Genomic DNA, 23847 nt, shown 5'->3' on the forward strand with positions numbered 1-23847 from the left:
ATACGGAAGGATCAGGAATCCGAGAATAAGCTTATTTTCATACGTTCTGCTTGATTTGGGATTTTGCTATAAAATTAATTCCTTCACTCAAACCAAGTGGAAACTGCTTTGTCCTTCATATTTATCTATGTCTAGATCGATTTCAACTTCTTCTTCTGCAAAGTCCAATGTTGTTCTTTGTTGAACATAGTTTGAGTGAAGGAATGCATTTTATAAGCAAAATTCCAAATCATGCAGATCTCACGAAAAGCTTTTTCTCGCTTTACACTGCTTTTTACAAACTTTGGTCGGACGTTCACACCTTCTTGCAGCCGAACACCTCCGTTTCTACTTTTGATGGTGTATATTCGGGCATTCGAACCTTTTCTTACACAATTTTCAGCAATTATGGTCGGACATTCACACCTACTCACAGCCAAACACTTCCGCTCCCGCATTTGATGGTGTATAGTCGGGCATTCTCACCCTTTCTCATTAGATTTTTGCATATTATGATCTGACATTCACACCTACTTGCAGTCGAACAGCTCTGTTCCCGCTTTTGATTATGTTCGGTTGGATATTCGAACCTTTTCTTAACTGCTTTTTACAAACTTTGGTCGGACGTTCACACCTTCTTGCAGCCGAACACCTCCGCTTCCGCTTTTGATGATATATATTCGGGCATTCGAACCTTTTTTTACCCGCTTTTTACAAATAGAGGGTGGACATTCACACCTTCTTGTAGCCGAAAAACTCCACTCCCGCTATTGATTGTGTACAGTCGGGTATTTTAACCTTTTCTTACCCGCTTTTTACCAACTATGGTCGGACATTCACACCGTCTTACAACGGAACACCTCCGCTCCCGCTTTTGATGGTGTATAGTCGGGCATTCGAACCTTTTGTTACCCGCTTTTTACAAACTGTGGTCGGACATTCAAACCTTCTTGTAGCCGAACACATCCACTCCTGCTTTTGATGATGTATGGTTGGGCATTCGAACCTACTTGTTGCCCGCTTTTCATTAATTATGGGTGGACAATCACACCTTGTCGCAGCCAAACACCTCCGCTCCCTGTTTTGATCTTGTATGGTTGGACATTCGCACTTTTTCTCACCCGCTTTTTGCAAACTATGGTCGGTCATTCACAGCTTCCTCTCCACCATACTGGTATGGTGGGATACTCAAACCCACTTGCATCCGAAGACCTCCGCTCCCTCTTTTGTTGATATTTAGTCGGGCATTCGCACCTTATCCGCTTTTGGCAAACTATGGCCTTCTTGCAGCCAAACACCTTTGATCTCGCTTTTGATGATGTAAGGTTGGGCATTCAGACCTTGCTTCACCTGCTTTTCACCAAATATAGTTGGACATTCACACCTTCTTGCAGCCGAACACTTTCGCTCCACCTTTTAGTGTTCTATCACACCTTTTTTTTCACCGCATTTTATAGATTATGGTTGGAAATTCTCACCCACTCTTATCCGAAGACCTCTACTCCCGCTTTTGTTAATTTATAGTCGGGCATTCGAACCTTTTCTTACCCGCTTTTTACAAATTATGGTCGAACATTCACACCTACTTGCAGCCGAATACTTCCGCTCCAACTTTTGTTTATATATTTGAACTTTAGTCAGACATTCACACCTTCTTGCAGCTGAACCACCTATGCTCCCTGTTTTGATTATGTATGGTCTGGCAATACTACCTTTTCTCACCCGTTTGTGAGTAATTATGGCTGGACATTCACACCTACTTGCAGCCGAACACCACCTCTCTCACTTTTGATGATGTATGGACCGGCATTCTTACCTTTTCTAACACATTTTTCAGCAATTATGGTCGGAGATTCACACCTACTCACAGCCGAAAAACTCCGCTCCCGCAATTGATGGTGTATAGCCGGGCATTCTCATCTTTCTCATCAGCTTTTTGCAAATTATGATCTGACATTCACACCTACTTGCAGTCGAACAGCTCTGCTCCCGCTTTTGATTATGTTTGGTTGGATATTCGAACCTTTTCTTAACTGCTTTTTAAAAACTTTAGTTGGACGTTCACACCTTCTTGTAGCCGAACACATCCACTCCTGCTTTTGATGATGTATGGTTGGGCATTCGAACCTACTTGTTGCTCGCTTTTCATTAATTATGGGTGGACATTCACACCTTGTCGCAGCAAAACACCTCCGCTCCCTGTTTTGATCATATATGGTTGGGCATTCGCACCTTTTTTTACCCATTTTTCAGGAATTATGGGTGGACATTCAGACCCTCTTGCAGCCGAAAACCTCCGCTCCCTCTTTTGATCATACATTGTCGGGCATTCGCACCTTGTCTTACCCGCTTTTTATAAACTTTAGTCGGACATTCACACCTTCTTGCAGCTGAACCACCTCCGCTCCCTGTTTTGATAATGTATGGGCTGGCAATACTACCTTTTCTTACCCGTTTGTGAGTAATTATGGCTGGACATTCACACCTACTTGCAGTCGAAAAGCTCTGCTCCCGCTTTTGACTATGTTTGGTTGGATATTCGAATCTTTTCTTAACTGCTTTTTACAAACTTTGGTCGGACATTCACACCTTCTTGCAACCGAACACCTCCGCTTCCGCTTTTGATGGTATATATTCGGCCATTCGAATCTTTTCTTACCCGCTTTTTACAAACCATGGTCGGACTTTCACACCTTCTTGTAGCCGAACAACTCCGCTCCCACTATTGATTGTGTACAGTCGGGTATTTTAACCTTTTCTTACCCGCTTTTTACCAACTATTGTCGGACATTCACATCTTCGTACAGCGGAACACCTCCGCTCCCTCCTTTGATGGTGTATGTTCGGGCATTCGAACCTTTTCTTACCCGCTTTTTACAAACTATGCTCGGACATTCAAACCTTCTTGTAGCCGAACACATCCACTCCTGCTTTTGATGATGTATGGTTGGGCATTCAAACCTACTTGTTGCCCGCTTTTCATTAATTAAGGGTGGACATTCACACCTTGTCGTAGCCAAACACCTCCGCTCCCTGTTTTGATCATGTATGGTTTGACATTCGCACCTTCTCTCACCCGCTTTTTACTATTGTCGGCCATTCACAGCTTCCTCTCCACCATACTTGTATGGTAGGATATTCACACCCACTTGCATCCGAAGACCTCCGCCCCCACTTTTGTTGATATTTAGTCGGTCATTCGCACCTTACCCGCTTTTGGCAAACTATGGCCTTCTTGCAGCCAAACACCTCTGATCTCGCTTTTGATGATGTAAGGTTGGGCATTCAGACCTTGCTTCACCTGCTTTTCACCAAATATAGTCGGACATTCACACCTTCTTGCAGCCGAACACTTCCGCTCCACCTTTTAGTGTTCTATGGGGCATTCACACCTTTTTTTTCACCGCATTTTATAGATTATGGTTGGAAATTGTCACCCACTCTCATCCGAAGACCTCTCCTCCCGCTTTTGTTAATATTTAGTCTGGCATTCGAACCTTTTCTTACCCGCTTTTTACAAATTATGGTCGAACATTCACACCTACTTGCAGCCGAATACTTCCGCTCCACCTTTTAGTGATTGGTTGGCATTTGCACCTTTTCTGACCCTCTTTTTATACTGATTGCTGAAGATTAAGTTGTTCTTTCTCAAACTACAAAATTTTTGTAATTGTTGAAACTTGAATTGAAGTGGATAGATAAGGAGGACAAACAGTTTTAAGTCAGGCTGATAGAAGGAATTAATTTTATAGCAACATCTGTACTTCGTCATATGTCGAGAGATGCTTATTGCTGAAGAAGTTCTTTCTCATTCTGCAAAGTACAACGTTGTTTATCGTTGAAACTTGATTAGACATGAATAAATATGAAGGACAAAGCAGTCTTAACTTGGTTTGAGTTAATGAATTCGTTCTATAGGAGAATCCGAATTCGTGCATAACTCGTAAAATAGAGCTTATTTTCGGATTCCTGAAGAATGAGTCTGGTTCTTTCTCATAATCCAAAGTTTGTTGTTTATTGTTGAAACTCCATCAGAAGTGAAGAAATAAATGAGTACCTATCAACAAATGTGGGATCTAAACTCCAGTGCTTCCTCTAAAATAATTTCTTTTCTCAATTCAGAAATGTGTGTGTGTAAGTCACAACACCCGTGACACCAAAACGGCTTTCTTTTCTCTCTTTTCTCTACACTCTGCACTGTGAGCACACACACCAAATCAGAAAGGCTTTTTTCTCTCTTTTCTACATTATGGACTGTGGGGACACAAAACCGCTCTGTCTTTTTTTTTTTGATTGTGTGCCATGGCGTTGTCTCACGTATTAGATTATGCTTAAGATACGAATGGGTTTATCAGTCACATCAGAATCCATACATACTGATCCTCCCGTAATAAAATGGTCGGATCTTATCAAACACACTTTGTTTCTTGTGACAATCAAGTCAGCGAAACAGCGTATACACGTCAAGACACTGAATCAAGTTTGCCACAAGAACTCATAAGTTTGGCAGTATTGCTCTGCCGTCAGCAATCATACACCCATTTTATTTTCGTGAGACATGTGCAGGCACCTGTTCATCTACTGTTCTATCAATATGAATTAGTTTATCTATTATCAATAAGGATACTTCTACAACTACTATCAAAGTACGTCCAGACTTCTTATGTTGTCAGTTGCTATATATGAATAAGTGGGTAGGTACTGACAAGCATTAAGCATGTCACACAGCCCAAACATATAACATTTCAGGTCACACCACACAGTTAACAACCACAGTGAAGTGTTAAAGCCCAAACATGTAACATTCAACAGGACACTTACACAACACATTCAAATCAAACAGTCAGACAACATACAAGAACATATACCCCACCCGGCATTGCTCCCTGCCTATTTTCCTACAGCTCACTATGTGTGCGCACACCTTTATTCACAAACTCTTCAACTTATACTCTTTTACCGAAGCTGCTACAGCTCGATTGGCCGAATACCGAATAATCCTATTTCGGTGAATTTGACATCTGCCTTACATGTAACAGATTAGCGGTTTAGTAGTTTTAATTTAGTTTGAGTGAAGGAATTCATTTTATAGCAAAATCCGAAATCGTGAAGAACTCATGAAAGTAAGCTTATTCTCGGATTCCTGAAACTTTAGATTTGCTCTTTCTTTTACTGCAAAGTACAACGTTGTTTTTTTTGTTTAAATCTTTCAAGACATGGTAAATATGAAGGACAAAGCAGTTTTAACATAGTTTGAGTGAAGGAATTCATTTTATAGATAAAATCCCAAGAGTCTGCTGAGAAAAGAGAGTGAATGCGAAGTAGACTTTAACACGGCTCTGGGAGCGAGCCGAGTGCGGGCTAACCGAGAGAATTGCTTGACAGAAACGCGACACCGAATGAGCGGTCAGAACAAAGCCTCAATACGGTGTTCCCGTGGTGTTTTTGTTGCTGCCTTGTCTTTTGCACAGAGTAAAAGACAAGGCAGCCTGATTGTTCCTACTTGGTCAGCCGAGGAGCAAGGGTGGGGAGCAAGCGTCTCAACCAAGCAAAGCTCACCATGGGGAAGATGGCTGGGCCAACTAGCCTGATGCCCTGCTCCCGCAGTGACGGATAATCGTACTCTGGTTTCTCTTCATAACGTACAAGTCTTTCGCCTTTTACTAAAGACTTCCGTGGAGAGCAGCACTAATGAGTTGTTTCTATTTTTGGCAGGCTTTACCTTTGCGGGTGAAGCCCTTTCTGTCTGTGCAAAAGAAATCTTGTTACTGTGCAGAGTGACTTCTCTGAGTAGAGTCGCCTTACTTGTTGCGACTGTGCTGATGTTCGAAGCTGTAGTGCAAAGTTGTTGCTTGAATGGTGCTCGCTGGAGCGTGCGGGAGTGCAAAGTTATACCATTTAAAAGGGCTGAAGAGTGCTCAGTGCAGCGGGTGGGCGGAGGTGCAAAGTGACACTCTGGCCACCTATGGCCATAAAAAGAACTCCGCTACAAGTGCGCATTGTGCCTGGAAGGGCCCTCGGACGTGAACCAGTGGACAGTTATCGCTTCTCGGCCTTTTTGGCTAAGATCAAGTGTAGTATCTGTTCTTATCAGTTTAATACCTGATATGTCCTCTATACGAGGACTACATATTAAATGGATTTTTAGGAATAGGAGTTGAAAAAGGAGCTTGCTCCGTTCACTCCAAGCATCGACCGAGTACTGCAGTGCCGCTGGGAATGGTGCGCTCTTCTCTGCTCTTGTGAAAAAGCAAACAGCGGTGCAGGATGGATGTTTCAGGGAGCCCAAGATGAAACTTTCTTTTAATCTGCTGAGAAAAGAGAGTGAATGCGAAGTAGACTTTAACACGCCTCTGGGAGCGAGCCGAGTGCGGGCTAACCGGGAGAATTGCTTGAAAGAAACGCGACACTGAATGAGCGGTCAGAACAAAGCCTCAATACGGTGTTCCCGTGGTGTTTTTGTTGCTGCCTTGTCTTTTGCACAGAGTAAAAGACAAGGCAGCCATCGAATAGGGCCCGATTGTTCCTACTTGGTCAGCCGAGGAGCAAGGGGGGGGGGGGGAGCAAGCGTCACAACCAAGCAAAGCTCACCATGGGGAAGGTGGCAATGCCAACTAGCCTGATGCCCTGCTCCCGCAGTGACGGATAATCGTACTCTGGTTTCTCTTCATAACGTACAAGTCTTTCACCTTTTACTAAAGACTTCTGTAGAGAGCAGCACTAATGAGTTGTTTCTATTTTTGGCAGGCTTTACATTTGCGGGTGAAGCCCTTTCTGTCTGTGCAAAAGAAATCTTGTTACTGTGCAGAGTGACTTCTCTGAGTAGAGTCGCCTTACTTGTTGGGACTGTGCCGATGTTCGAAGCTGGATTGCAAAGTTGTGTCTTGAATGGTGCTCGCTGGAGCGTGCAGGAGTGCAAAGTTATACCATTTAACAGGGCTGAAGAGTGCTCAGTGCAGCGGGTGGGCGGAGGTGCAAAGTGACACTCTGGCCACCAATAGCCATAAAAAGAACACCGCTACAAGTGCGCATTGTGCCAGGAAGGGCCCTCGGACGTGAACCAGTGGACAGTTATCGCTTCTCGGCCTTTTGGCTAAGATCAAGTGTAGTATCTGTTCTTATCAGTTTAATATCTGATATGTTCTCTATACGAGGACTACATATTAAATGGATTTTTAGCAATAAGAGTTGAAAAAGTAGCTTGCTCCGTTCACTCCAAGCATTGACCCGGTACTGCAGTGCCGCTGGGAACGGTGCGCTCTTCTGGGGGTACAGTAGCTCCCGTAATATGGTCGCAGCAGGCCCCGAGCCTGGTGGACATCAGGCCCTCCTGTCCTGTGTTGGCTCCCTGGTAGCGGGGATGCCTATTGCAGCCAGTCCCTGGCTGCCCTCTCTGGGGGAGAGTAGCTCCCCCGGTGTATATCCCCATACCCGTCTCCCTTCTGGCTCCTGTACACAGCACACACTCACACATGAAGGGTTTTGGGGGCGTGTGTGTTCGGTGGGGTGTAGTGGACTCTGCAGTAGTTGCACTCTGCAGTTCCCCGCCCCTGTTTTAATTACACCTTAGACATTACTACTTATCAAACACACTCACACACACACATTAGGTCTTGGGGGGTGGTTACACTGAGTGGCATCTGGTGCCCCTCAATTTTAATTGCTCACTATTAGAAAATATTGAAGAGCCAGAAGGGTGAGGGGAGGGGTCTTCTTCGCACACCCCTGCTTCCTGGTTGCTGCTCGGGGCGGGAGGGGCCAGGAGGATTAATTAATTGTTCTGCTGGTTTGGGGTCTGTGGTGGCTGGGGGGCTGCTGGCCCCCTGGTGTGCCCGCTGCACATGAAAGTGTGTGTGGTAATGATTGGGCCTGGATCTTGGACTTGCTGTCGCCTGGCCTGCCTGTGCTTCTCCCGATGGGGGGGGCAGCGTGGCCTCTCCCCGCTGCTCGCGACTTCACCCACCTGTGGGCACGTCTTGACTCCCAGGGCACTTGGCCAGGGGTGCTGGGGCAGGCGCTGATCCACTGTGTGGCTGTCTGGGGCGCTTGGCCCTCCTGGGTATTGGGTGGAGCCTCTGCCGGGGGGTTTGGGGGCGCTCGGGCTCCTGGGGCCCGGGTCCAGTGCACGGCCCATGTCTGGGCGGCTGGGGCCTGGCGACGTTGGTGGGCTGTTGCCCCTGGCTCCCAGAGGGCCTCTGCCCTATGCTTATGGGGGCTCTTTCCCGGGGCTTCCTCTGCAGTCTTCTGGGTGGATGCGTGGTTGCCCCTGCGGTGGGCTTCCTGGGTTCTGTGCTCTGTGGGGGCTGCTGGTGGCCTGGGTCTTGTGGCCCTCTCTGCCTGCTTCTGATTTCTTGGGGGGGCTGTGGATTGTGGCCCTGTACGCTTATACACTCATAACAAAGCACGGTTATCATGTAGGTCCTTTGCCATGGGTGTTGCATGTTCTCACACACACACAACCACATTCATTAGTCCAGTAGCATGGTCGCTAAGCAGTTGATGTATTATCATGTCGTCTCAGGTCATCTATATCCACAACTGTGTTGTATGCGATTGCCGCTTCTTGTGCTTGTTTTTGTTTGTTTGTGTGTTTGTTTTTTCTCTGCTTGTCTGCTTTCAGGTGCTCCTGGCGCTAAGGCTGGATTCCCCTCAGAGGCCATGGATTGTTGTCTGTTTTGATTTTTACAGGTGTAGCAGCTGGTTGTCTGGTTTTTGTTTCTATTTTTGTTCTGTTTCCTCTTCCTTCCTCTTCTTCTTTCCTTGTCCCCCGGTCCGGTTCAGTTCTATTACATGTCATATATTGTAAACAGAAATAAATAAATGGGCATCAAGGGGAGCTTTAGATTTATAAAACTTCCCTTGGCAAAGCAAATCTGTTTGGCATCAAAGGTATTCAGACTACAATTCTGCTGCCATAATGCTGAACATGATAAGGGGGAAAAAAAAAAGTAAAGAAGACAGTTCTGCCGAAAGCCAGGGACTAGACCTGTTCTAAGTTCTATACTTTTTAAAAGGGGCGTGTTTATCAACTATGGAATTAGAAGATTTACAAAAAGTATAACTATTCAACAGATCAGTTAAAAAAAAAGCCTGCTCATGGAGATGTTTCAGGATCTGGATACCAAGCGTGGACCTAATGTTTTCATTTTTGCAATTCTGATACAGGCTATTGAGCAGTGATAACTAACACCAAGTTCAGATACTGTGGATTTTCTACCTTTGATTTGTTAAGATTGAGCCAATCAGGGACAACCTTGAAGGATCTCTTAAGTTTGGTTTTGTAGGATCAGTAATTACCTGAGAAAGGTTGATATTGGTACACACCTTTTTTAAATGATCAGAGGCACAGTTCAACTTGTTTAAATTAAAATTGCCACACAGAGATTGGAATTGTTTTACTATTTTCATATGGATGTGCAATGAAGTATTGCTTGCTGCTGATAAATGCAAAGAAGAACAGCTTACACATAGATGCTCACATATAGGCCGTTGAATGCAATGAAGACCTGCTTATCCAGTAAAGTTCAATGTCAATGTGTAATATTCAATTAGGATTTGCAAAACAGTGAAGTTAAACAATGAATGGGTCCATAGTCGGTATGAGAAGACTACAGGAATATTTACCTGGGTGTACGTTCAAACAGAGATGAGAAAATTGCGATAAATAATTGTTTGTTTGTTTGTTAGTATGTATATGAATGTTATGTGCATAAACTGTGTTGAGTTATAGTTACTCAGTAGTGTCTCAGTGAAACAACCGACGGGAGAAGCCTTGCGGTGACAACAAAAGCAGTGTTTTACTGATCAGTCAAGTTGCTCCAGTGTACTCCATACAAACTGGTTGGCTACTGAAGGGATAGAAAATGGGGAATATTTGTTTTAAAGCAAACAAGGAATTAGATGGGAAAAATACATGTTTTAACGGGACCCAGACAATATTAAATACTCAGACAGATGGGAGAAGAAGTGTAGTTTTGTAGGAAATCACAAAATTATTACATAAAATTAGTGAAATCAATTGAAGAATGCCTTTCTGAAGAGCTGTTTACCACAGATGAGCAGCTTTGCGACCAAGCACATTGTAGATCGCTTTAGTGCCAAAATGATCTAATTTAATGGATTGGTTTTAGACATGCATAACAGCATTTTAAGAACAAAGAGAGAAACAAAAAGGGACAACGCTTCATGGTGGAAGGTGATGTATAAATAACTGTGTATATGATGAAGGAGAGACCATTTGAGCAGCACAGCCATTTCGCAGCACAGGGACATCAGTCCAAGTTAAAGGATCTCCCACGTGTCACACTGTGTCAAGGCATCAAAAGAAGAAAAAATCACCAAACTCAAGGACAAAGAGACGAAGACTCTGGTGAACGAAGAGAGAGGACTGACAAACCAGAAATACAAAAGGATGCTCGATGTCAAGATCCAGAAGAAGAGGCTAACAATGCCACGAACACTTACGATGCTGGGAATGATGCCAGCAATGAACAGAGAAGAAGATTCAGTGTCATCAATCTGCAACACGTGCCTCTAATGAGGGAGTGAATATAGAATCCTCAACGATTACAACGTCTCTGGGAACTGTGACAACAACAAGGTTTAAACCATTTTGATATATATTGTAACCTATTGGCTAAGGGATAGTGCTGAAAATGAGGTAAATCTAATCCACCACTGTCTGTAGGGTTTTTAAACTAATACGTGGTGGTTTGTTTTTCCACAGAAATTTGGAGATGCATGAATCTAGTGACTTAAACCAAGTAGCAGATGGTTTTATGGGGATCATTGAGAACATATAGTTAACTTTTGGTAGTATCATCATTTTAATGGTTGTAACTCTCCCCATAAGTGATATAGGTAAGGACTTCCAACGAGAGAGATCGTCCTCTACTCTCTTTAATAATTGCACTTAATTTAGCTTTGTTAGCTCTGAGAGCCTGGAGGAAATGTTTATGCCTAAATATCTAATATTTCCTGACTGTAAAGTGATCGCAGGTATATTCTGGACCCTACAGTTAATGGGCAGAACTGTGGTCTTAGACCAGTTGATAGAGTAGTCAGAAAGTGCTGAGAATTTATTTATGAGTGTGATCGTGTGAGTGAGAGACGTCTGTGAGTTCTGAAGGAAAAGTAATACATCATCAGCATAAAGACTTATTTTATGCTCAATATTTTGGGATTGGATGCCTTTAATATTTCTATCTTGTCTGATAGAAGCTGCTAAAGGTTTGATGAAAATAGCAAAAAGTGAGGGAGAAAGTGGGCAACCCTATCGTGTACCTCTCTGCAGACTGAAGCTTGGAGAAGTTTGATCATTTGTCCTGACACATGTATTTGGGGAGCTATTTAATATCCTTATCCAGTTGATAAAGTGTGACCCAAACCCGAATTTGTTTAATGCTGCGAATAAAATTTTCCAGTTCACTCCATCAAATGCTTTTTCTGCATCTAGAGAGTCGATTGTGGTTTCCAAGTTGTTGATGGTAGAATAGTCTATGAGATTAATGATCCGGTTTGTGAACGAACTGTTGTGCCTATTGCTATTCAGCCTGTCAAATGAAACGTATGTCCAACCATAATTTGTAAAAACCGGGGAAGAAAAGGCTCGAAAGCCCGACAATACACCATCAAAAGCGGGAGCGGAGGTGTTCAGCTGCAAGAAGGTGTGAATGTCCATCAATAATTGCTAGAAAACATGGAAGAAAAGTTTCGAATATAAAACCACACTAAAAGGTGGAACGGAAGAAGGTGTGAATGTCCGACTATATTTGGTGAAAAGCAGGTGAAGCAAGGTCTGAATGCCCAACCTTACATCATCAAAAGCGAGATCAGAGGTGTTTGGCTGCAAGAAGGCCATAGTTTGCCAAAAGCGGGTAAGGTGCGAATGACCGACTAAATTTCAACAAAAGTGGGGGCGGAGGTCTTCGGATGAAAGTGGGTTTGAATATCCCACCATACTTGTATGGTGGAGAGGAAGCTGTGAATGGCCGACCATAGTAAAAAGCGGGTGACAAAAGGTACGAATGTCAAACCATACATGATCAAAAGAGGGAGCGGAGGTTTTCGGCTGCAAGAAGGTCTGAATGTCCAACCATAATTTGTAAAAACCGGGGAAGAAAAGGCTCGAAAGCCCGACTATACACCATCAAAAGCGGGAGCGGAGGTGTTCAGCTGCAAGAAGGTCTGAATGTCCATCAATAATTGCCAGAAAACATGAAAGAAAATTTTCGAATATCAAACCACACATGATCATAAGCGGGAGAGGAGGTGTTCAGCTGCAAGAAGGTGTGAATGTCCACCCATAATTACTGAAAAATGGGTAAGAAAAGGTGCTAATGCCCATCGAATGCGAATGCCCATCTTCAAAAGCAGGAGTGGATGTGTTCGGCTACAAGAAGGTTTGAATGTCCGACAATAGTTTGTAAAAAGCGGGTAAGAAAGGGTTTGAATGCCCAACCATACATCATCAAAAGCAGGACTGAATGTGTTCGGCTACAAGAAGGTTTGAATGTCCGACCATAGTTTGTAAAAAGCGGGTAAGAAAAGGTTCGAATGCCCGAACATACACCATCAAAAGAGGGAGCGGAGGTGTTCAGCTGCAAGAAGGTCTAAATGTCCATCAATAATTGCTTGAAAACATGAAAGAAAATTTTCGAAAATCAATCTGCACATGATCATAAGTGGGAGAGGAGTTGTTCAGCTGCAAGAAGGTGTGAATGTCCAACCATAATACCTGAAAAATGGGTAAAAAAAAGGTGCGAATGCCCAACCATACATCATCAAAAGCAGGAGTGCATGTGTTCAGCTACAAGAAGGTGTGAACGTCCGACCAAAATTTGTAAAAAGCAGTTAAGAAAAGGTTTGAATATCCAACCAAACATAATCAAAAGCGGGGGCAGAGCTGTTCGACTGCAAGTAGGTGTGAATGTCCAGCCATAATTACTCACAAACGGGTAAGAAAAGGTAGTATTGCCAGACCATACATGATCAAAACAGGGAGCGGAGGTGGTTCAGCTGCAAGAAGGTGTGAATGTCTGACTAAAGTTCAAATATATTAACAAAAGCGGGGGGAGAGGTCTTCGGATGAGAGTGGTTGAGAATTTCCAACCATAATCTAAAAAATGATTAAAAAGGTGTGATAGAACACTAAAAGGTGGAGCGGAAGTGTTCGGCTGCAAGAAGGTGTGAATGTCCGACTATATTTAGTGAAAAGCAGGTGAAGCAAGGTCTGAATGCCCAACCTTACATCATCAAAAGCGAGATCAGAGGTGTTTGGCTGCAAGAAGGCCATAGTTTGCCAAAAGCGGGTAAGGTGCGAATGACCGTCTAAATATCAACAAAAGTGGGGGCGGAGGTCTTCGGATGCAAGTGGGTGTGAATATCCCACCATACAAGTATGGTAGAGAGGAAGCTGTGAATAGCCAACCATATCTTGCAAAAAGCTGGTGAGAAAAGGTGCAAATGTCCAACCATACATGATCAAAACAGGGAGCGGAGGTGTTTGGCTGCGACAAGGTGTGAAAGTCCACCCATAATTAATTAAAAGTGGGCAACAGGTAGGTTCGAATGCCCAACCATACATCATCAAAAGCAGGAGTGGATGTGTTCGGCTACAAGAAGGTTTGAATGTCCGAGCATAGTTTGTAAAAAGCGGGTAAGAAAAGTTTGAATGCCCAAACATACACCATCAAAAGAGGGAGCGGAACTTTTCCGCTGTACGAAGGTGCGAATGTCCGACAATGTATGATAAAAAGAGGGAGCGGAGGTTTTTGGATACAAGAAGGTTTGAATGTCCGACCATAATTTGTAAAAAGCGGGTAAGAAAAGTTTTGAATGCCCGACTATGCACAATCAAAAGTGGGAGCGGAGGTGTTCCGCTGTAAGACGGTTTGAATGTCCGACCATAGTTGGTAAAAAGCGGGTAAGAAAAGGTTAAAATACCCGACTGTACACAATCAATAGCGGGAGCGGAGTTGTTCGGCTACAAGAAGGTGTGAAAGTCCGACCATGGTTTGTAAAAAGCGGGTAAGAAAAGGTGCAAATGTCCGACAATGTATGATAAAAAGAGGGAGCGGAGGTTTTCGGATACAAGAAGGTTTGAATGTCCGACCATAGTTTGTAAAAAGCGGGTAAGAAAAGTTTCGAATGCCCGACTACACACCATCAAAAGCGGGAGCGGAGGTATTCCGCTGTAAGACGGTTTGAATGTCCGACCATAGTTGGTAAAAAGCGGGTAAGAAAAGGTTAAAATACCCGACTGTACACAATCAATAGCGGGAGCGGAGTTGTTCGGCTACAAGAAGGTGTGAAAGTCCGACCATGGTTTGTAAAAAGCGGGTAAGAAACGGTTCGAATGCCCGAATATATACCATAAAAAGCGGAAGCGGAGGTGTTCGACTGCAAGAAGGTGTGAACGTCCGACCGAAGTTTGTAAAAAGCAGTTAAGAAAAGGTTCGAATATCCAACCAAACATAATCAAAAGCGGGAGCAAGCTGTTCGACTGCAAGTAGGTGTGAATGTCCAGCCATAATTAGTCACAAACGGGTAAGAAAAGGTAGTATTGCCAGACCATACATGATCAAAACAGGGAGCGGAGGTGGTTCAGCTGCAAGGTGTGAATGTCTGACTATAGTTTGTAAAAAGCGGGTAAGACAAGGTGCGAATGCCCGACAATGTATGATCAAAAGAAGGAACGGAGGTGTTCGGCTGCAAGGTCTGAATGTCCAACCATAATTTGTAAAAACCGGGTAAGAAAAGGCTCGAAAGCCCGACTATACATCATCAAAAGCGAGAGCGGAGGTGTTCAGCTGCAAGAAGGTGTGAATGTTCGACGAAAGTTTGTAAAAAGCTTGTAAGATGAGGTGCGAAGGCCCGACAATGTATGATCAAAAGCGGGAGCGGAGGTGTTCAGCTGTGAGTAGGTGTGAATATCCGACCGTAATTGCTGAAAAATGTGTCAGAAAAGGTAAGAATTCTGGACCATACATCATCAAAAGCGGGAGAGGTGGTGTTCGGCTGCAAGAAGGTGTGAAAGTCCGACAATGGTTTGTAAAAAGCGGGTAAGAAAAGGTTCGAATTTCCGAATATACACCATCAAAAGCGGAAGCGGAGGTGTTCGGATGCAAGAAGGTGTGAACGTCCGACCAAAGTTTGTAAAAAGCAGTGAAAAGCGAGAAAAAGCTTTTCGTGAGTTCTGCATGATTTGGGATTTTGCTTTTAAAATGCATTTCTTCACTCAAACTATGTTAAAACTGATTTGTCCTTCATATTTACCATGTCTAGAAAGATTTAAACAAAAAAAAAAACAACGTTGTACTTTGCAGTAAAAGAAAGAGCAAATCTAAAGTTTCAGGAATCCGAGTATGAGCTTGCTTTCATGAGTTCTGCACGATTTCGGATTTTGCTATAAAATGAATTGCTTTGCTCAAACCAAGTTAAAACTGCTTTGTCCTTCCATATTTATCAATGTTTAGATCAACTTCAACAAAGAAAAATATTGGACTTTGCAGTAGAAGAAGTTGAAATCCATCTACACATTGATAAATATGAAGGACAAAGCAGTTCCCACTTTTCCCATAAGAAAATAAGCTTATTCTCGGATTCCTGATCCTTCAGTGTTGCTCTTTCTTCTACTGCAAAATACAATGTTGTTCTTTGTTGAAGTCGATCTAGACATTGATAAATATGAAGGAAAAAGCAGTTTTCACTTGGTTTGAGTTAAGGAATACATTTTATACATAAAATCCCAAATCATGCAGAACGTATGAAAATAAGCTTATTCTCGGATTCCTGATCCTTCAGTGTTGCGCTTTCTTTTACTGCAAAATACAATGTTGTTCTTTGTGGAAGTCGATCTAGACATTGATAAATATGAAGGACAAAGCCGTTTTAACATAGTTTGAGTGAAGAAATTCATTTTATAAAAAAATCCGAAATCGTGCAGAACTCATGAAAATAAGCTTATTCTCGGATTCCTAAAACTTTTGATTTGCTCTTTCTTTTACGGCAAAGTACAACGTTGTTTTTTTGTTGAAATCTATCTAGACATTGATAAATACCAGCCGAACATCTCTGCTGCCGCTTTTGATAATTTATGGTTGGGCTTTCGCACCTTTTCTTACCCATTTTTCAGTCATTTTGGGTGGACATTCAGACCTTCTTACAGCCGAACACCTCCGCTGCCGCTTTTGATGGTGTATAGTCGGGCTTTTGAGCCTTTTCTTCCCCGATTTTTACAATGTATGGTTGGACATTCAGACCTTCTTGCAGCTGAACTAACTCCGCTCCCTGTTTTGATCATGTGTGGTCTGGCAATACTACCTTTTCTTACCCGTTTGTGAGTAATTAAGGCTGGACATTCACACCTTCTTGCAGCCGAACACAACCTCTCCCGCTTTTGATGATATATGGTCCGGCATTTTTACCTTTTCTAACACATTTTTCAGCTATTATGGTCGGACATTCACACCTACTCACAGACGAACACCTCCGCTCCCACATTTGATAGTGTATAGTCGGGCATTCTCATCCTTTCTCATCTGCTTTTGACAAACTTTGGTCGGACGTTCACACCTTCTTGCAGGCGAACACCTCCGCTTCCGCTTTTGATGGTGTATAGTTGAGCATTGGAGCCTTTTCTTACCCACCTTTTACATACTATGGTCGGACATTCACACCTTCTTGTAGCTGAACACATCCACTCCTGCTTTTAATGATGTATGGTTGGGCATTCCCACCTTTTCTTACCCATTTTTCAGTAATTATTGGTCGGACTTTCAGACCTTCTTGCAGCTGAACACCTCCGCTCACACTTTTGATGATGTATAGTCGGGCTTTCGAGCCTTTCCTTCCCCGCTTTTTACAAATTATTGTTGGACATTCAGACCTTCTTGCAGCCGAAAACCTCCGCTCCCTCTTTTAATCATACATTGTCGGGCATTCGCACCTTTTCTTACCCGCTTTTTACAAACCAGGGTCGCACTTTCACACCTTTTAGTAGCCGAACAACTCCGCTCCCGCTATTGATTGTGTACAGTCGGGTATTTTAACCTTTTCTTACCCGCTTTTTACCAACTCTGGTCGGACATTCACACCTTCTTACAGCAGAACACCTCCGCTCCCTCTTTTGATGGTGTATGTTCGGGCATTCGAACCTTTTCTTACCCGCATTTTACAAACTATGGTCGGACATTCAAACCTTCTTTTAGCCGAACACATCCACTCCTGCTTTTGATGATGTATGGATGGGCATTCAAACCTACTTGTTGCCCGCTTTTCATTAATTATGGGAGGACATTCGCACCTTGTCGCAGCCAAACACCCTGTTTTGATCATGTATGGTTGGACATTCGCACCTTTTCTCACCCGCTTTTTACTATGGTCGGCCATTCAAAGCTTCCTGTCCACCATACTTGTATGGTCGAACATTCACACCTACTTGCAGCCGAAAACTTCCGCTCCACCTTTTAGTGATGTATGGTTGGCATTTGCACCTTTTCTTACCCTCTTTTTATACTGATTGCTGAAGATTGTTTTTCTTTCTCAAACTACAAATTTTTTTTAATTGTTGAAACTACATTAGAAGTAGATAAATATGAAGGACAAAGCAGTTTGAACTTGGTTTGAGAGAAGGAATTAATTTTATTGCAAAATCTGAATTCATGCATAACTTGTCAAATAGATAGTGATGTGTCGTTCGTGAGCGATTCGTTTGATATGAACCAATTTTGTATATGACTCCGGAGTTACGAGTTGTCTCAGTGAGTGATACGTTCATTTTCATGCAGTACCCTTCCTCACCACATGGCAGGCGGCAGCTTCATAAGCTCAGTCAGCAGGACAGGAAACAATATTGATTCGTTCACGACTCAACTCCTCGGGTGACGGGTCCTCGCACAGGAAACAGTATTGATTCGTTCATGACTCAACTCCTCGGCTGACGGGTCCTCGCACAGGAAACAGTATTGATTTGTTTACGACTCAACTCCTTGGGTCTTCGCTCATTTGTCACGTTTCAAATTCTACGTTTCATTTGACAGGCTGAAGAGCAGTAGGCACAACAGTTCGTTCACAAACCGGATCATTAATCTCATAGACTATTCTACCATCAACAACTTGGAAACCACAATCGACTCTCTAGATGCAAAAAAAGCATTTGATGGAGTGAACTGGAAATTTTTATTCGCAGTATTAAACAAATTCGGGTTTGGGTCACACTTCATCAACTGGATAAGGATATTATATAGCTCCCCAAATGCAAGTGTCAGGACAAATGATCAAACTTCTCCAAGCTTCAGTCTGCAGAGAGGTACAAGAGGACCTATCAACATGGCTAAAGTGTAGCATCCCTGCATGCCCCACACTGTGCATACTGGGTGACTTAGACAACATCAACATGGAAATGAACTCAGCACACATGGTTCTCACAGTGTTATGTATCGCAAAGAAAACTATTCTCATGAACTGGAAAGCGAAGAACAATCTGTGTATTAACCAGTTTAGAAATTTTCTTTTAGATTATATTAGCATGGAAACAATGTCTGCCTCCTCAAAACATCAATTGGCTGAATTTCATTCTCTCTGGTCCCCTCTGATTAGCTTTATCACATAGTGGTGGTGGTGGGTTGCTGTCCCGTCGCTCTGGGCGGTTGGGTATGTGCTGGGGGGGGCTGTGTGGCATCGGGCGTCTGGTGGTCTCTCGGGTCGTGGGGACCGGGTTGGTCATTGCTGGGGGGGACTGTGTGTCGGGCTTGGAGGGCAGTTTTGGGGGCTTGCGGGTGGGGCTATCTTGCGGTGTGGGGCGGGGTCCCTTAGGGGCCTTGGGGTGGTGGCTGCTGGCTCTATGCCGGGTGGCCGGGCCGCTCTGGCGTGGGTGGCGGTGCTGTGCCTGGGCCCTGGTGGCTGGGCACTGCCTTGCGCCCGGGGGGGGGGGCCCTGCCTGTGCCTGGGGGGGCTGGGTTGTCCTGGACGCGCCACAGTATTTGTGGGTTGGTGCAGGTCCTGGTGCCGGGCTTGTTGCTCTGGGACCTCCAAGGTGTCCGCAGATGGTTGGGTTTTTTCAGGGTGTTAGGGCATGCGGTGGGGGGAGGGGGCGGTGCTTTTCCCCTGTTGGACGGGGGGGGCTGGGTGATGGTGGGTCTCAGGCCAGGGCTCGAAAGCCCGACTATACACTATCAAAAGCGGGAGCGGAGGTGTTCAGCTGCCAGAAGGTCTGAATGTCCATCAATAATTGCTAGAAAACATGGAAGAAAAGTTTCGAATATAAAACCACACTAAAAGGTGGAACGGAAGAAGGTGTGAATGTCCGACTATATTTGGTGAAAAGCAGGTGAAGCAAGGTCTGAATGCCCAACCTTACATCATCCAAAGCGAGATCAGAGGTGTTTGGCTGCAAGAAGGCCATAGTTTGCCAAAAGCGGGTAAGGTGCGAATGACCGACTAAATTTCAACAAAAGTGGGGGCGGAGGTCTTCGGATGAAAGTGGGTTTGAATATCCCACCATACTTGTATGGTGGAGAGGAAGCTGTGAATGGCCGACCATAGTAAAAAGCGGGTGACAAAAGGTACGAATGTCAAACCATACATGATCAAAAGAGGGAGCGGAGGTTTTCGGCTGCAAGAAGGTCTGAATGTCCAACCATAATTTGTAAAAACCGGGGAAGAAAAGGCTCGAAAGCCCGACTATACACCATCAAAAGCGGGAGCGGAGGTGTTCAGCTGCAAGAAGGTCTGAATGTCCATCAATAATTGCCAGAAAACATGAAAGAAAATTTTCGAATATCAAACCACACATGATCATAAGCGGGAGAGGAGGTGTTCAGCTGCAAGAAGGTGTGAATGTCCACCCATAATTACTGAAAAATGGGTAAGAAAAGGTGCTAATGCCCATCGAATGCGAATGCCCATCTTCAAAAGCAGGAGTGGATGTGTTCGGCTACAAGAAGGTTTGAATGTCCGACAATAGTTTGTAAAAAGCGGGTAAGAAAGGGTTTGAATGCCCAACCATACATCATCAAAAGCAGGACTGAATGTGTTCGGCTACAAGAAGGTTTGAATGTCCGACCATAGTTTGTAAAAAGCGGGTAAGAAAAGGTTCGAATGCCCGAACATACACCATCAAAAGAGGGAGCGGAGGTGTTCAGCTGCAAGAAGGTCTAAATGTCCATCAATAATTGCTTGAAAACATGAAAGAAAATTTTCGAAAATCAATCTGCACATGATCATAAGTGGGAGAGGAGTTGTTCAGCTGCAAGAAGGTGTGAATGTCCAACCATAATACCTGAAAAATGGGTAAAAAAAAGGTGCGAATGCCCAACCATACATCATCAAAAGCAGGAGTGCATGTGTTCAGCTACAAGAAGGTGTGAACGTCCGACCAAAATTTGTAAAAAGCAGTTAAGAAAAGGTTTGAATATCCAACCAAACATAATCAAAAGCGGGGGCAGAGCTGTTCGACTGCAAGTAGGTGTGAATGTCCAGCCATAATTACTCACAAACGGGTAAGAAAAGGTAGTATTGCCAGACCATACATGATCAAAACAGGGAGCGGAGGTGGTTCAGCTGCAAGAAGGTGTGAATGTCTGACTAAAGTTCAAATATATTAACAAAAGCGGGGGGAGAGGTCTTCGGATGAGAGTGGTTGAGAATTTCCAACCATAATCTAAAAAATGATTAAAAAGGTGTGATAGAACACTAAAAGGTGGAGCGGAAGTGTTCGGCTGCAAGAAGGTGTGAATGTCCGACTATATTTAGTGAAAAGCAGGTGAAGCAAGGTCTGAATGCCCAACCTTACATCATCAAAAGCGAGATCAGAGGTGTTTGGCTGCAAGAAGGCCATAGTTTGCCAAAAGCGGGTAAGGTGCGAATGACCGTCTAAATATCAACAAAAGTGGGGGCGGAGGTCTTCGGATGCAAGTGGGTGTGAATATCCCACCATACAAGTATGGTAGAGAGGAAGCTGTGAATAGCCAACCATATCTTGCAAAAAGCTGGTGAGAAAAGGTGCAAATGTCCAACCATACATGATCAAAACAGGGAGCGGAGGTGTTTGGCTGCGACAAGGTGTGAAAGTCCACCCATAATTAATGAAAAGTGGGCAACAGGTAGGTTCGAATGCCCAACCATACATCATCAAAAGCAGGAGTGGATGTGTTCGGCTACAAGAAGGTTTGAATGTCCGAGCATAGTTTGTAAAAAGCGGGTAAGAAAAGTTTGAATGCCCAAACATACACCATCAAAAGAGGGAGCGGAGCTTTTCCGCTGTACGAAGGTGCGAATGTCCGACAATGTATGATAAAAAGAGGGAGCGGAGGTTTTTGGATACAAGAAGGTTTGAATGTCCGACCATAATTTGTAAAAAGCGGGTAAGAAAAGTTTTGAATGCCCGACTATGCACAATCAAAAGTGGGAGCGGAGGTGTTCCGCTGTAAGACGGTGTGAATGTCCGACCATAGTTGGTAAAAAGCGGGTAAGAAAAGGTTAAAATACCCGACTGTACACAATCAATAGCGGGAGCGGAGTTGTTCGGCTACAAGAAGGTGTGAAAGTCCGACCATGGTTTGTAAAAAGCGGGTAAGAAACGGTTCGAATGCCCGAATATATACCATAAAAAGCGGAAGCGGAGGTGTTCCACTGCAAGAAGGTGTGAACGTCCGACCGAAGTTTGTAAAAAGCAGTTAAGAAAAGGTTCGAATATCCAACCGAACATAATCAAAAGCGGGAGCAGAGCTGTTCGACTGCAAGTAGGTGTGAATGTCCAGCCATAATTACTCACAAACGGGTAAGAAAAGGTAGTATTGCCAGACCATACATGATCAAAACAGGGAGCGGAGGTGGTTCAGCTGCAAGGTGTGAATGTCTGACTATAGTTTGTAAAAAGCGGGTAAGACAAGGTGCGAATGCCCGACAATGTATGATCAAAAGAAGGAGCGGAGGTGTTCGGCTGCAAGGTCTGAATGTCCAACCATAATTTGTAAAAACCGGGTAAGAAAAGGCTCGAAAGCCCGACTATACATCATCAACAGCAAGAGCGGAGGTGTTCATCTGCAAGAAGGTGTGAATGTTCGACTAAAGTTTGTAAAAAGCTTGTAAGATGAGGTGCGAAGGCCCGACAATGTATGATCAAAAGCGGGAGCGGAGGTGTTCAGCTGTGAGTAGGTGTGAATGTCAGACCATAATTGCTGAAAATTGTGTCAGAAAAGGTAAGAATACTGGACCATACATCATCAAAAGCGGGACAGGTGGTGTTCGGCTGCAAGAAGGTGTGAAAGTCCGACAATGGTTTGTAAAAAGCGGGTAAGAAAAGGTTCGAATTTCCGAATATACATCATCAAAAGCGGAAGAGGAGGTGTTCGGATGCAAGAAGGTGTGAACGTCCGACCAAAGTTTGTAAAAAGCAGTGAAAAGCGAGAAAAAGCTTTTTGTGAGTTCTGCATGATTTGGGATTTTGCTTTTAAAATGCATTTCTTCACTCAAACTATGTTAAAACTGATATGTCCTTCATATTTACCATGTCTATAAAGATTTAAACAAAAAAAAACAACGTTGTACTCTGCAGTAAAAGAAAGAGCAAATCTAAAGTTTCAGGAATCCGAGTATAAGCTTGCTTTCATGAGTTCTGCACGATTTCGGATTTTGCTATAAAAAGAATTGCTTTGCTCAAACCAAGTTAAAACTGCTTTGTCCTTCCATATTTATCAATGTTTAGATCAACTTCAACAAAGAAAAACATTGGACTTTGCAGTAGAAGAAGTTGAAATCCATCTACACATTGATAAATATGAAGGACAAAGCAGTTCCCACTTTGCCCATAAGAAAATAAGCTTATTCTCGGATTCCTTATCCTTCAGTGTTGCTCTTTCTTCTACTGCAAAGTACAACGTTGTTTTTTGTTTAGATCTATCGAGACATTGATAAATATGAAGGTAAAAGCCTTTTTAACATAGTTTGAGTGAAGGAATTAATTTTATAGATAAAATCCCAAATCATGCAGAACTCCTCAAAATGGGCGGATGGCTTAATCACAAGTGTGGTTCTTTCTCATTCAGGGTAAAATGAGGGAGTTTATGATTAAAATATATGTAGAAATGGGTACATATGAAGGACAAAGCCGTTTTAACATAGTTTAAGTGAAGGAATTCATTTTATAAAAAAATCCTAAATCATGCAGAACGTATGAAAAGAAGCTTATTCTCGGATTCCTGATCCTTCAGTGTTGCTCTTTCTTCTACTGCAAAATACAATGTTGTTCTTTGTTGAAGTCGATCTAGACATTGATAAATATGAAGGAAAAAGCAGTTGTAACTTGGTTTGAGTGAATGAATTCATTTTATACATAAAATCCGAAATCGTGCAGAACTCATGAAAAGAAGCTTATTCTCGGATTCCTAAAACTTTTGATTTGCTCTTTCTTTTACTGCAGAGTACAACGTTGTTTTTTTTGTTTAAATCTATCGAGACATTGATAAATATGAAGGTAAAAGCCGTTTTAACATAGTTTGAGTGAAGGAATTAATTTTATAGATAAAATCCCAAATCATGCAGAACTCCTCAAAAGGGGCGGATGGCTTGATCACAAGTGTGGTTCTTTCTCATTCAGGGTAAAATGAGGGAGTTTATGTTTAAAATATATGTAGAAATGGGTACATATGAAGGACAAAGCCATTTTAACATAGTTTGAGTGAAGGAATTCATTTTATAAAAAAATCCCAAATCATGCAGAACGTATGAAAAGAAGCTTATTCTCGGATTCCTGATCCTTCAGTGTTGCGCTTTCTTCTACTGCAAAATACAATGTTGTTCTTTGTTGAAGTCGATCTAGACATTGATAAATATGAAGGAAAAAGCAGTTTTAACTTGGTTTGAGTG

At 43.2% G+C, this 23847-nt stretch overlaps 4 non-coding genes across 4 annotated transcripts; all 4 read left to right on the forward strand.

The window, feature by feature from the left end:
• The first annotated feature begins 5598 nt into the window (after positions 1-5598).
• On the forward strand, positions 5599-5712 carry LOC140277640 (U5 spliceosomal RNA). Its single transcript, XR_011909141.1, has one exon. It is a non-coding gene; the product is annotated as a U5 spliceosomal RNA (small nuclear RNA).
• A 308-nt stretch (positions 5713-6020) lies between these two features.
• On the forward strand, positions 6021-6212 carry LOC140277619 (U2 spliceosomal RNA). The gene has a single exon (XR_011909124.1). It is a non-coding gene; the product is annotated as a U2 spliceosomal RNA (small nuclear RNA).
• A 418-nt stretch (positions 6213-6630) lies between these two features.
• Positions 6631-6744, forward strand: LOC140277660 (U5 spliceosomal RNA). The gene has a single exon (XR_011909159.1). It is a non-coding gene; the product is annotated as a U5 spliceosomal RNA (small nuclear RNA).
• Positions 6745-7052: 308 nt separating this feature from the next.
• LOC140277622 (U2 spliceosomal RNA) lies at positions 7053-7243 on the forward strand. The gene has a single exon (XR_011909127.1). It is a non-coding gene; the product is annotated as a U2 spliceosomal RNA (small nuclear RNA).
• The last annotated feature ends 16604 nt before the right edge of the window (positions 7244-23847 follow it).

Source organism: Leuresthes tenuis, unplaced genomic scaffold (genome assembly GCF_036924035.1).
Source record: "Leuresthes tenuis unplaced genomic scaffold, fLeuTen1.0.hap1 SCAF_19, whole genome shotgun sequence".
Taxonomy (NCBI): Eukaryota; Metazoa; Chordata; class Actinopteri; order Atheriniformes; family Atherinopsidae; genus Leuresthes; species Leuresthes tenuis.